This window comes from Zootoca vivipara, chromosome 15, assembly GCF_965207765.1.
Source record: "Zootoca vivipara chromosome 15, rZooViv2.hap1.1, whole genome shotgun sequence".
NCBI lineage: Eukaryota > Metazoa > Chordata > Lepidosauria > Squamata > Lacertidae > Zootoca > Zootoca vivipara.
The window spans coordinates 34147777-34160257 of NC_142598.1; positions in this window are offsets into that span (position 1 = coordinate 34147777).

Consider the following 12481-nt stretch of genomic DNA (forward strand, 5'->3'; position numbering starts at 1 on the left):
CCAAAAAAAAAAAAATGAGGGGAGTGGCATACTCTACAAATCCATTGGAGGCCAAGCAAAACAGAAGGAAGCCATAAAAAACCAGTAAACAGAGATCTGAATCCTAAGGTGTCTGGTGAGCCTCTTCAGAGATTCATTCCCTGTGTACAAAGTGCCATTGGGAGAACCACTCAGGCAAATCTAGCATTGCACCATCCCATCTGCTTGTGTGTGTGTGTGTGTGTGTGTGTGTGAGAGAGAGAGAGAGAGAGAGAGAGAGAGAGAGATTGCTGATCATGTTGCACAGAGGGAAGTCCTAAAATTCAGAATTAAACACATTTCCCCTCCCTTGCCGCTGACAGTCTTCCAGCTATAAGACCTTATTACACACTAATTTCCGCCCGGCGGCAAATGCTTTACGTAGCATCTTGAAATTAAAATTAGGGTGCCTAACAAACCAAGAAATGCACTGGCACAGCAATGACCTGTTGGAAAGCATGACAAGGCATTAACTGCTTCCTTGCTGAGAGATTCGTAGGCAGGTCTCCTTGTGTTGAAAAGTCTGTGCAGAGAGCACCAAACAGATTGCGCAGTTGGACGGAGACCTTTCAGACGTCATTTACAGTGACTGCACCCTTTGGGAACCAACAAATACTGTTGACCAGTGCTTAAGGGGGTAGTACCACCTCTGGGGAGTGGGAGGATCAAGTTCATTGCTTTGTTGAACTGATTAAATGGTTTTAATTGGATTTTGGATGAATGTGCTATTAATCATTACTGTTTTGAATTTTTTTGTGCTATCACCTTCCTTAGATGGTCATGCAAACCGCCATTTGGAATAATGCTTTTTATAGGGTAGGGGGCAGTGGGGGTGCATTCATAGACCCAAGGGAGCGGTGGCTCCCAAAAGTTTAGGAAGCACTGGCATGCAAGCAAGCCATACTGCAATTAACTGAACGCAACCAACCAAGCTCTGGAGCCCCTAACCTCTCACAATGTCAATAAAAATAAAGATATAACTATATAACACTGGTCTTGAAAGACATCCATTAGCTCCCAGTATGTTTCTGAGCACAATTCAAAGTGTTGGTGCTGAGCTTTAAAGCCCTAAACTAGGGGTAGGCAACCTAAGGCCCGGGGGGCCAGATGCGGCCCAATCGCCTTCTAAATCTGGCTTGTGGGCGGTCTGGGAATCAGCGTGTTTATACATGAGTAGAATGTGTGCTTTTATTTAAAATGCTTCTCCTGGTTATTTGTGGGGCATAGGAAATTCATTCAATTTTTCCCACAAAATATAGTCTGGCCCACCACATGGTCTGAGGGACGGTGGACCGGCCCATGACTGAAAAATGTTGCTGACCCCTGCCCTAAACAGCCTCAGCCCAGTATACCTGAAGGAGCATCTCCACCCCCATCGTTCTACCCGGACATTGAGGTCCAGTTCTGAGGGCCTTCTGGCGATTCCCTCATTGCGAAAAGTGAGGTTACAGGGAACCAGGCAGAGGGCCTTTTCGGTAGTGGCACGCACCCTGTGGAACGCCCTCCCATCAGATGTCAAGGAAATAAACAACTATCTGACTTTTAGAAGACATCTGAAGGCAACCCTGTTTAGGGAAGTTTTTAATGTTTGATGTTTTATTGTGTTTTTAATATTCTGTTGGGAGCTGCCCAGAATGGCTGGGGAAGCCCGGCTAGATGGGCGGGGTATAAGCAATATATTATAATTATAATTATAATTATTATTATTATTATTATTAACAAAGGACCTAGCCACGTGATGCTGACACAAAACCCTACACTAACACTAGACAAACGAACAACACCTCTGCCCCATCTCTCTCCCTCCATCTCTCTCTTTCTCTCTCCCCTCTGTTTTCCCCCAACCGCAGTGGGTCTATGACAGGCATCCCCAAACTGCGGCCCTCCAGATGTTTTGGCCTACAACTTCCATGATCCCTAGCTAACAGGACCAGTGGTTGGGGAAGATGGGAATTGTAGTCCAAAACATCTGGAGGGCCGAAGTTTGGGGATGCCTGGTCTATGACAAAAGTGTCTCTGCATGCAAACGAATTGTGGAGAAGACTCTATGAACTGAAAGAGGAGATGGCATATGCTTCTCCCCATTTATTTGTTTGTTTTGTAACACAAGAAAATCATTCTCAAAAGAACCATTTAAAAACAAAAAACAAAAAAACAACCAGCTAAAATAGTTAAAAACAAACAAACCAGTACAAGAAGTAGTTACCTGGCATAGTAGCTATGCAGGCTTTTGATTTTAGAGTAGACTAGGTGGCGCTATGGTCTAAACCACAGAGCCTAGGGCTTGCCAATCAGAAGGTCGGCAGTTCGAATCCCCGCAACGGGGTGAGCTCCCATTGTTCAGTCCCAGCTCCTGCCAACCTAGCAGTTCGAAAGCATGTCAAAGTGCAAGTAGATAAATAGGGAAGGTAAACGGTGTTTCCGTGCACTGCTCTGGTTCACCAGAAGCGGCTTAGTTATGCTGGCCACATGACCAGGAAGCTTTCTGTGGACAAGCGGCGGCTCCCTCGGCTAGTAAAGCGAGATGAGCACCACAACCCCAGAGTCATCCGCGACTGGACCTAATGGTCAGGGGTACCTTTACCTTTAAGATTAATAAGTAATGTGCAGTTTAAACATTACAAAAAAAAGTGATGGTGTGATCTAGGGCTGGCATGGGATGTGGCCTAAGGAGAAAGATTGGGGAGCAGGTGTGATGGGGAGAGTGCTTAAGAGGCTGATAGAGAGGTTCGGGGGGCACATTTTGCCTGTGGTTCGGAGGTTCCCCACTTACAGCAAAGTAGCTAATGAGAATCAGACTCTCGATCGGACTTTACTTTTCCAGCAAGCTCTTCAGTATCGAGAGTAATGGACGAGAAGGTCAAATATAAGCACTCAATCCAATCTGTCTATTAGGTCAAAGATTAGGGAGGAAATCACCTTTTGTAACTGTGGGTATATTTTAGCCTTATTGGTTTCACCAAGACCCCAGTGGAATAAACCTCGTTACTCTTGAGTTCTCTGATTGCCTTCTCTGGACATTTGAATCAATATGAAGTTAATGTAATGTAATGTACCCAAGTCCTATTAGTGTACTAATTTGAAGGTATATTTTTATTCCAAACCCTCTTAACCTTTGCCGTATACAAATGGTTTCATTTGTCCCAGAGCAGCCCTTGTCACGTAGCAAGCATGTCGGCATTTTTAATGTAAATGGAAATTATTTTAAAACGAAAAACAATTTTAAAAAAACCAACCTGTATCCATGCTGATAGCTGAAAGAAATAGATGCTGTCGAGGGGCTCAGATCCATTAGCAAGTCCATCTCAAGTTCCAATGCAGATCACCAAAATCCAAGTTCATGGCTATGCAGAGTTTTATTTTGTGATCTTGGTAGCAATTTAAGCTCATACTTTAGTCACATATTGTCACAAAAGTTGGGTGCCACCCAGCTCTCTGCTGAGCTGCAGCAAGATTCCATGGGGTTCCAGGATCACCCAGGGTCTGTGTTCCTTTGGAGAATTGAGATATGTCAGAGACTGTCATGGCTTTAAGAAATGTGGTTTATTCACCTATTTACACCTTCAGTGTGCATGGAGGGAGTCCAGATCTTACAGCATGGTCATTTCAAGAGGGGCTTGTCCCCCACAACAGTGCAGCCCTGGAGTCCAAGGCATTTCTCCCAGCCATCCTTCAGCCAACCTGCCCAAGATGGAGACCAGTTTTTCTTCTTCCTCCTTCTTCCCAGAAAACCTTCCTAAAATCTATTCTCCTGTTGCTACACACACACACACACACACACACACACACACTCACACACACACACTGTCCACTTGGCTGTATCTGTCTCCCCAAGCCAAAATATTCCTCTCAGATGGCCCATCAACCCCTTTTGCCATGTTAATAGACCTGTTCTTCATTAAGCCAGCCAGACTGGTTTGCTAAGCCAGCCCGGGGATTCATTGTCTGGTGCAATTCTGCAGCTTGTACTTTCATCCATATCCCAATTAATCAAAATCCTGCCATTTGTTAATTTCAAGGGGATTTGGGGGGAGCATCCCCCAAATCTATACCAATATAATAGAACCCTCCAATAGAACAAGGGGGAAAGAAGCAAAGAAGGGGAGTTGGGTAAGAATGCTTTAGTAAAGGTAAAGGGACCCCTGACCATTAGGTCCAGTCGTGACTGGCTCTGGGGTTGCGGCGCTCATCTCACGTTATTGGCCGAGGGAGCCGGCGTACAGCTTCCAGGTCATGTGGCCAGCATGACAAAGCCGCTTCTGGTGAACCAGAACAGCACACGGAAACACCGTTTACCTTCCCGCTGTAGTGGTACCTATTTATCTACTTGCACTTTGATGTGCTTTCATAGAATCTTAGAATCATAGAGTTGGAAGGGACCACAAGAGCCATCCAGTCCAACCCCCTGCCAAGCAGGAAACATCATCAAAGCATTCCTGACAGATGGCTGTCAAGCCTCAGCTTAAAGACCTCCAAAGAAGGAGACTCCACCACACTCCTTGGCAGCAAATTCCACTGCCGAACAGCTCTTACTGTCAAGAAGTTCTTCCTAATGTTTAGGTGGAATCTTCTTTCTTGTAGTTTGAATCCATTGCTCTGTGTCTGCTTCTCTGGAGCAGTAGAAAACAACCTTTCACCCTCTTCTATATGACATCCTTTTATATATTTGAACATGACTATCATATCACCCCTTAACCTTCTCTTCTCCAGGCTAAACATACCCAGCTCCCTAAGCCGTTCCTCATAAGGCATTGTTTCCAGGCCTTTGACCACTTTGGTTGCCCTCCTCTGGACACATTCCAGCTCGTCAATATCCTTCTTGAATATCCTTTCAAACTGCTAGGTTGGCAGGAGCTGGGATCGGGCAACGGAAGCTCACCCTGTTGCGGGGATTCAAACCGCCGACCTTCTGATCGGCAAGCCCTAGGCTCTACGGTTTAACCCACATCACCACCCACGCTGTGATAGATAGAGTGCTTTACTCACCTGTTATTTCCCCATCCAACCTATCCCAACATTATTTTTCCTCTATGCGGTTTCAAATACATGTTTCACCTCCAAACAAACCTCAAGTGGAAGTGGGGGGCGGGCGGGCGGGATAAGCAATTTGTAGGGTTATTTAAAGTGAAAGAAGCAGTGAATAAGGAATGAGTTAAGTCTGCCGCCGCCCAATTGGCTCTATTTGGAAGTGGCTTTTTCCTTATTTTGAAAGGGACCATTGGGCTACCTTTGCAAGTGTTTGTACACAACATGTGATATAGGCCCTAGAGGAGCCCCTTGCAGTTCAGGCTGAAAGCCAGCTCAATTTAATGGAGGTTGCCAATAATTTCAAACTAGACATCTCAAAGCCCGTTAATTATTCCAAGTAAATCAAGCTTGGTTCCTGAACAATTTGTCGTCGTCGTCTCTGTCCCCACCAGCTTTTAAAGGCTAAATTTTAATGAATTTGATTCATAACACAGAAAACAGTTTCTATCAGGAGACGCTTACTAGTTGAAATTAACCCCGGTTTCATTACTTTACAGGAATTGCTTTGCCAATATGGCAATTACTGGAGACTTAAACTGTGCTTTCTGGGCTGCTTTTTTAAAAAAACAAAAAACCCAAACAAAACCTACATTTCTCATATACCATTACCTACAGTATCTTTACTTCACTGCAGATTTACATTCCCATAAAATTGCAGGATATTTGAAACATGGTAGCCAATTTTTACGAGCGTAGTTTTGCGCTTTGCCACTTTAGCACCGGAAACAATAAAGCAATACAAAGTGGTGGTAAATTTTATCAGCTGTTGGAAAATTCTGTCTGCATCAGAAAATGATAAAATTAATGTTCCCCACTCAGGAAGGAAAGTATTATGTCACACACTGTCAAATGCAAGAGTGATACCTGTTTCAATTTATAGGTGTATTTGAGCAAGTTGTGCTGCGTGCTCAGCACAATGTAAATTGTATGCCTAATTCAAAAGAGGTCACTTCCTGCAAATGTTTTCAGCGGCATAAAAAGGCACATGCCCTTTAAATGTTTTTTTCAAAGGCTGCATCAAAAGAGAGTGAAAAGATTTACCCATGCATAGTGAGGACTATGGATAATCTGATTGGCTGTGATCACCCCATGTGACCCAGTCCACACAACTTTGACTTCAGTGATGTCAACTCATAGCCAAATGTGATGCACTATGTGATGTAATCATCTTCTGGGATCATTCTAGGAAGGAGAGAGGAACCATAATGAGAAGGGGAAGGGCAATGATACTGAATGAGTGAAAGAGGGAAACGAACAGCAGAAAATTGCTTAAGAAAATGTGACCAGATCCAGAGAGCGTTTTAAATGAAATATACCCCCAAACATATTTTTGGCCTGAATTATCTAAACAGCCAAAGATTCAGCACCACTGTAGTAAATACGGTAGTTCTCCGGCTGTTGGATGAAAGGATCTACATCTTACTAATGATGCCTGAAAAAAAAACCATAGCTGAAACAACAATGCTGAAACAACAATACAAAAGAAATACATGCAATCCTAAGAAAGAACAAGTACCACCCTTAAGGGTCATTCTCACTCTATTTTGTCAAGATAAGTTGATCCTTGCTGTACTTTATGTAATGGTAAGCAATGGTTGTACTTAACCATTATGCAAAGGCAGATAATGTAGCCCTATGATGAAGCTATGCAATTCTGGCCTTATTTGATGCCTGGGGACTATACATAAATCTGAGATCTCTGAAATATGAGCAGGATGATGGATGGTGATAGATGATAAACGATAGATAGATAGATAGATAGATAGATAGATAGATAGATAGATAGATATAGATAATAGCTAGATGATAGAGATAGATAGATGATTGATTGATTGGTAGATTAGATAGATAGATAGATAGATAGATAGATAGATAGATGATAGATAGATAAATAGATAGATAGATAGATAGATAGATCTTCCAAAAAAGGGGAATTAAATCACGGAGAAAACACACTTTAGAAGCCAATATATGCTTTAACAGACTAGGCGGCCTGTTCTCCTGTCCCCCAGTACTTGAGGCTGAACCTTTATCCAGTTGCTTTTCAACCATATCTTGCTCTGGCACCTGCCTTCTTCCAGTGAAGGGCAATTCTCAAGAGATCAGAGAGAAAACTAAATTCCAACCATAATCTTAAACACCCCAACTGAACTTTGCTTTAGCTGACTTTGGCCGAACTAGACATGCCTATCAACTGGATTAATGCCCTGGCTTTGAGATGTCCTTCGTTCTCAGCATGGAACAAGCAAAGGCTATCACCGCAACTCCAATCTGTCCCTTACCTTTATTGGATTCCTTACCTCTGAGCTGAACTTCCTGGTTTGCTCATAGCCCTTAATCTTTCTCCTGACATTATCCATCTCCAGGACAACTTAAAACCAGATTGCGTGACACCAGAGTCTGTAGAGAGTGGTGCTCTGTGACACTCACTGGCCAAATCGACAGAGCATTATGTTTAGCCATTCAGAATATCATAGGGGAAGAGCAGCACAAAGACCATTGAGGCTTCCGAGGGAGGGATGGATTCAATTTATGCTATCTCCATGGCGTTCAGTTAGCAGACGACATTCCAGGCAGCAAATTGCAACCCATTGACACATCTTCAGTAAGCCACACCATCAGGAAACCAAAAGGGTGGGGGTGAAGGGGAAAGGCAACATTTGCAGAAAGTTAATGAAGTGAGTTCACTAATCCCCTCTTAGATTAGAAGCTTCTTGGTTTCTTGAGTCTTTGGAGACAACGAAGCAATCGTTATATAGTACGCTGAGCCCCAACAAATTTTCAAACCCTGTCCCCATTATAATAACTAGTAAAGCCCCTTCTACAGTCGGCATCTGTTCCAGTGTGCAGTTCACTACCACACAGGCTTCCTCGGGAGATCAATCTCATAAGCCGGAAGCAGCTGCTCTTGCTCCTCTCGCTCTCCCCATCCAGTTCTTTGGAGCCCTGTCACTAAATTCCAAACAATAAGTTTGCATTATTACTTTATTTTGAGAGACTGGCTTTAAACTGTAATGGCGGCGGCGATAGCGCCAAAGCCGGCGATCTTCCCTCAGACCAAAGAATTGTTTCGCTAATAACATTAATTTGCCTGTTTAAAGACTTTCCTTTTCCTTTTTTTTTCCTCCCCCTTTTCCCCCAGGGGTGGGAGGAAGAGAGGCAAGATCTTTTGATTTTTAAATAAAATGAGCTGGCAGTAAATGAAGGGAAGTTATTTGTATGCTGATGGGGCTGGTGCCAAGCCAAAGAGGAAAATAGTTTGGCAGGAAGCCAAGCTGAGTTTTAGCCTGTGACTTCCCTTTGCTCTCTGAACTAACGGTGGCCTTTCACGTTCCATATTAAGATGTCGGGGTGACCAGAAGCAGCACCAGAAGTCAGGAACAGCAGTGTGGATCTTACCTGCAGTCGGAAGAGGGCAAACAGCTAGAAAATAAATGCAAATCAGTGTTGCTTGGCATTTAGTGAATTTTGTGTTGCTCCCCAAAAGGTAATAATTTAGCTATTTTATTAACAACCAACAGTAAGCTGTGAGCTGGAAAATACATACTCTCACACACTGTGTGATGTTATATACTGAGCTGAATCCTAGAACAGTAGGATCCAGAATGCAGCAGTCTGATTGGTCCGCAGGAGCCACCCAATCCAGCTCCAGGTGGAAGTGAATCAGCAACCTGATTGGCCTGCAGGAGCAGCCAATCAGGCTGCTGGCAGAAGTCAACCCGCAACCTGATTGGCCCACAGGTGCAGCCCTGAAGTAGCCAATCACGCAAGGCCCATTGTGTAAATAATGTATATAAGCAGACGTTTGGGGGGAAAGAGCCATACTTCTCTTCTTCCTCTATTGCTACTACAAGCTGAATAGAGAGCATGAAATTCACTCTCAACTCCGAGTATATTTCATGTGACTTAGGTTATAATACCTTGTATTATTGTTTTCTCTCTGAGCAGAAAGCCCTATCCTCTGCCACATCCGGGGGGGTTGGGGAGATATAAACCATAAAACTATTTAAACGGTGGTCCAGCAGCAGGGTAAAAATAACACTATTTGCCCAATAAGAAAACGAAGATGCAGAGTCCATACATACATCATTACAAACACACACACAGCTCCGATTGGTGGGATGTTGTGACTGCACAGTGATCCTGCAGCACAAGGATTCCTGATGACCTTGAAGACTGATGAGAAAAATGCAACTACCGTGGCCTGTTTACCCTGAAGGGTAAAGGGACATTTGCTGTGTGCTCTGTAGAGCTAATGATCCCGGCTGTTGCCAAGACAGAAAGCTTGCTATTAAAATACAGTACAGAGGAAGAAGAAGGCACCGTCCCTGGTGTGCCAGAGAAGTAGACAGCTTTCTTCGGTGCCAGAGCACACATGGCATTCACCTGCTGCTGCATCCTCAGGAAATGTACTCTCTTGGCTAGCCAACACTACATACCAATGAAAAAGGAAAAGCAGGTGCTTGTGACAGATGGGAGGAAGATGGAGAGGGTGGGGCAAGGCATATCCATGACAGATGTACAGGACAGGCCAAGTTACAGGTAGGTAGCCGTGTTGGTCTGAGTCGAAGCAAAATAAAAAAATTCCTTCAGTAGCACCTTAAAGACCAACTAAGTTTATATTTTGGTATGAGCTTTCGTGTGCATGCACACTTCTTCAGATACACTAGAAACAGAAGTGTCAGACCCTATATATATACAGAGGGTGGTGGGGGTGGGTGGGAATGGGTGATGGGCTGATGGGAGTGGTAAACCTGTAGATGGCTGTTAATGGCTGCTGATGGCTGCAATTAGTCCTGGGCTGAGGTGCTAAAGAAAGCTTGATCATGCATAATGAGATAAGAATCCGATGTCTCTATTTATCCCAGGTGCTTCCATGGTTTTAAGCTTGGTAATGATTTCCAATTCAGCAACTTCTCTTTCCAGTCTGTTCCTGAAATTTCTCTGTAATAAAACAGCTGCTTTGAGATCTTGTACAGAATGTCCTGGGAGATTGAAGTGTTCTCCTACTGGTTTTTCAGTCTTATGGTTCCTGATGTCAGATTTATGTCCATTTATCCTTTGGCGCCCTTGTTACAAGAGAACAAGGGAGGCATTCATAGTAAGTTCCAGGACCTCTTTTTTTCCTTGAAAAATAGCACTGCATGAAACACTACCTGCAGTGGAATGATGGCACACCTCTGGAAGCACCCATTGTGATTTGTAAAAATGAAGTGCTTACCTAAAATGAAGTGTTTACCTAAATGGAGGCAGAGAAAAGACAGCAAGCAGAGAATGTTGGATCAATCCATCAACCTCTGATGGATGACCTAGAAGGATTAGGTCTGGCATCACTTTTGCTGAACATGTTATCTCCCGCTTAGACTACTGCAATGCGCTCTATGTGGGGCTACCTTTGAAGGTGACCCAGAAACTGCAATTAATCCAGAATGCGGCAGCTAGACTGGTGACTGGGAGTGGCCGCTGGGAACACATAACACCAGTCCTGAGAGATCTACATTGGCTCCCAGTACATTTCCAAGCACAATTCAAAATGTTGATGTTGACCTTTAAAGCCCTAAACGGCCTCGGTCCCATATACCTGAAGGAGCGTCTCCACCCCCATCGTTCAGCCTGGACACTGAGATCCAGCGCTGAGGGCCTTCTGGCAGTTCCCTCATTGCGAGAAGTGAGGTTACAGGGAACGAGACAGAGAGCCTTCTCGGTAGTGACACCCGCCCTGTGGAACACCCTTCCATCAGATGTCAAGGAAATAAGCAGCTATCCTAATTTTAAAAGACATCTGAAGGCAGCCCTGTTTAGGGAAGTTTTTGATATTTAATGCTGTATTGTTTTAATACTCGAGTGGCTGGGGAGACTAAGCCAGATGGGCAGGGTACAATTATTATTATTATTATTATTATTATTATTATTATTATTATTATTATTATTGTGTACCAATATCCATACTCAGCAGAGTTACATCTCAATGCAGCTGCTTCCTTGGAAGTGTCCTCGGGTTTGAAGGTACACACAGTAGGCAATAAACACTCTCATGGATGTCATAATGATTCAGTCAAGTGTAGAAGTTTACTTGACAGGCATAAAAGCATATCGGTAGCAAATACATACAGATATGCACTGCCATGGTCAAGGCATGCTTAGAGTCCAATTAGAGTTTCAGGCTCTCTCTCTGCATGTCATGAATGAGACAGCTCCCAGTGAAGGTTTGCAGACAGCTCCCAATGAAGAAAGCAGCCAGGAACAGAGAGAGTTAACTGTCATGCAGTTGGCTAGTGCCAACTCCCCCAGCCCTTGGAATGCCAGCTGATAAGAGGTTAGTGGAGAGTAGGCTAGAACTCAGTCAAAGCTCGCTGGAAGCACAAACAGGGGGGGGGGGAGAGAGAGTTAAGAGTCAGCCTCTCAGAATGGGGAAGAGGTGGGAACTGACCCACTAAGTCCGAGGTCTCGGTGAATGGGAGGTTTGCAAGACAGGATGCAAAACAAAAGACAAAGCGAAAGTTCAATATCTTCTGCTGACATCAGCCGGAATCTTCAGAAGGGTCATCTTGATTCATGAGGCTGGGGGCTGTGTTAGAGCTGTCCGGAGCAATCTGCTTGTTTTGACAATAAATCATTCTTCTTAATTAACTACGCTTGCTGTGTGATCAAGCTGGGAACTGGACGCCTGACACCGCAAGGCGCAAGCAGGAGACTTACAACAAGTTACACAGAACGCCTATCAGTTTAAAGACCTTTAACAGAGAGCTCGGTGGATCTCCAAGGACAAGGAATTACACAACCTAGCCACTGTTACAGGGAAGGCCTCCTCTCACATTCTCCTTCAGTGTGGCAAGTACAAAAGAGCATCCCCAACCGCCTCAAGGGGTGCACAAGGTCATGGGGGAGGAGGTGCTCCTATAAGCTGTCTGTTTACATACTACATACCCTCCAACATTTTTCTGATGAAAATAGGGTTGTCCTATTCCCTCCTCCTCCTTCCTATCATCATCATCATCATCGATACATCACCCATCTGGCATGGTTCCCCGATCTGCGCAGCATCCAACATAATAAAATGTTAACCGTTTAAAAAACTTCCTTATACAGGGATGCAGTGGCACAGGAAGCCACAGGGGTGGGGCGAGCTGCCCATAGGGGTGGGGCGCACTGCGGGGCATCCAGAGTCTGCCTGCCTCCTCCCACTCAGCCGCCCTACAGCTGGGGGGGGAGGCAGCGGGCAGAATGTTTGGGGCAGCGCGGAGCCTGCAGGTGCGCAAGCTACTGCATCACTCCCAGGAGAGACGCGTGGCTCGGGCGCGCTGCAGGCCCCGCAGTGAGTGCTGCCTGGCCTTTAGTCACCCCCCTCAGTGGTGACACCTGGGGTGACCTGTACCCACTGCACCCCCTTCCTCCGCCCCTGCAGGGCTGCCTTCAGATGTTTTCTAAAGATTAT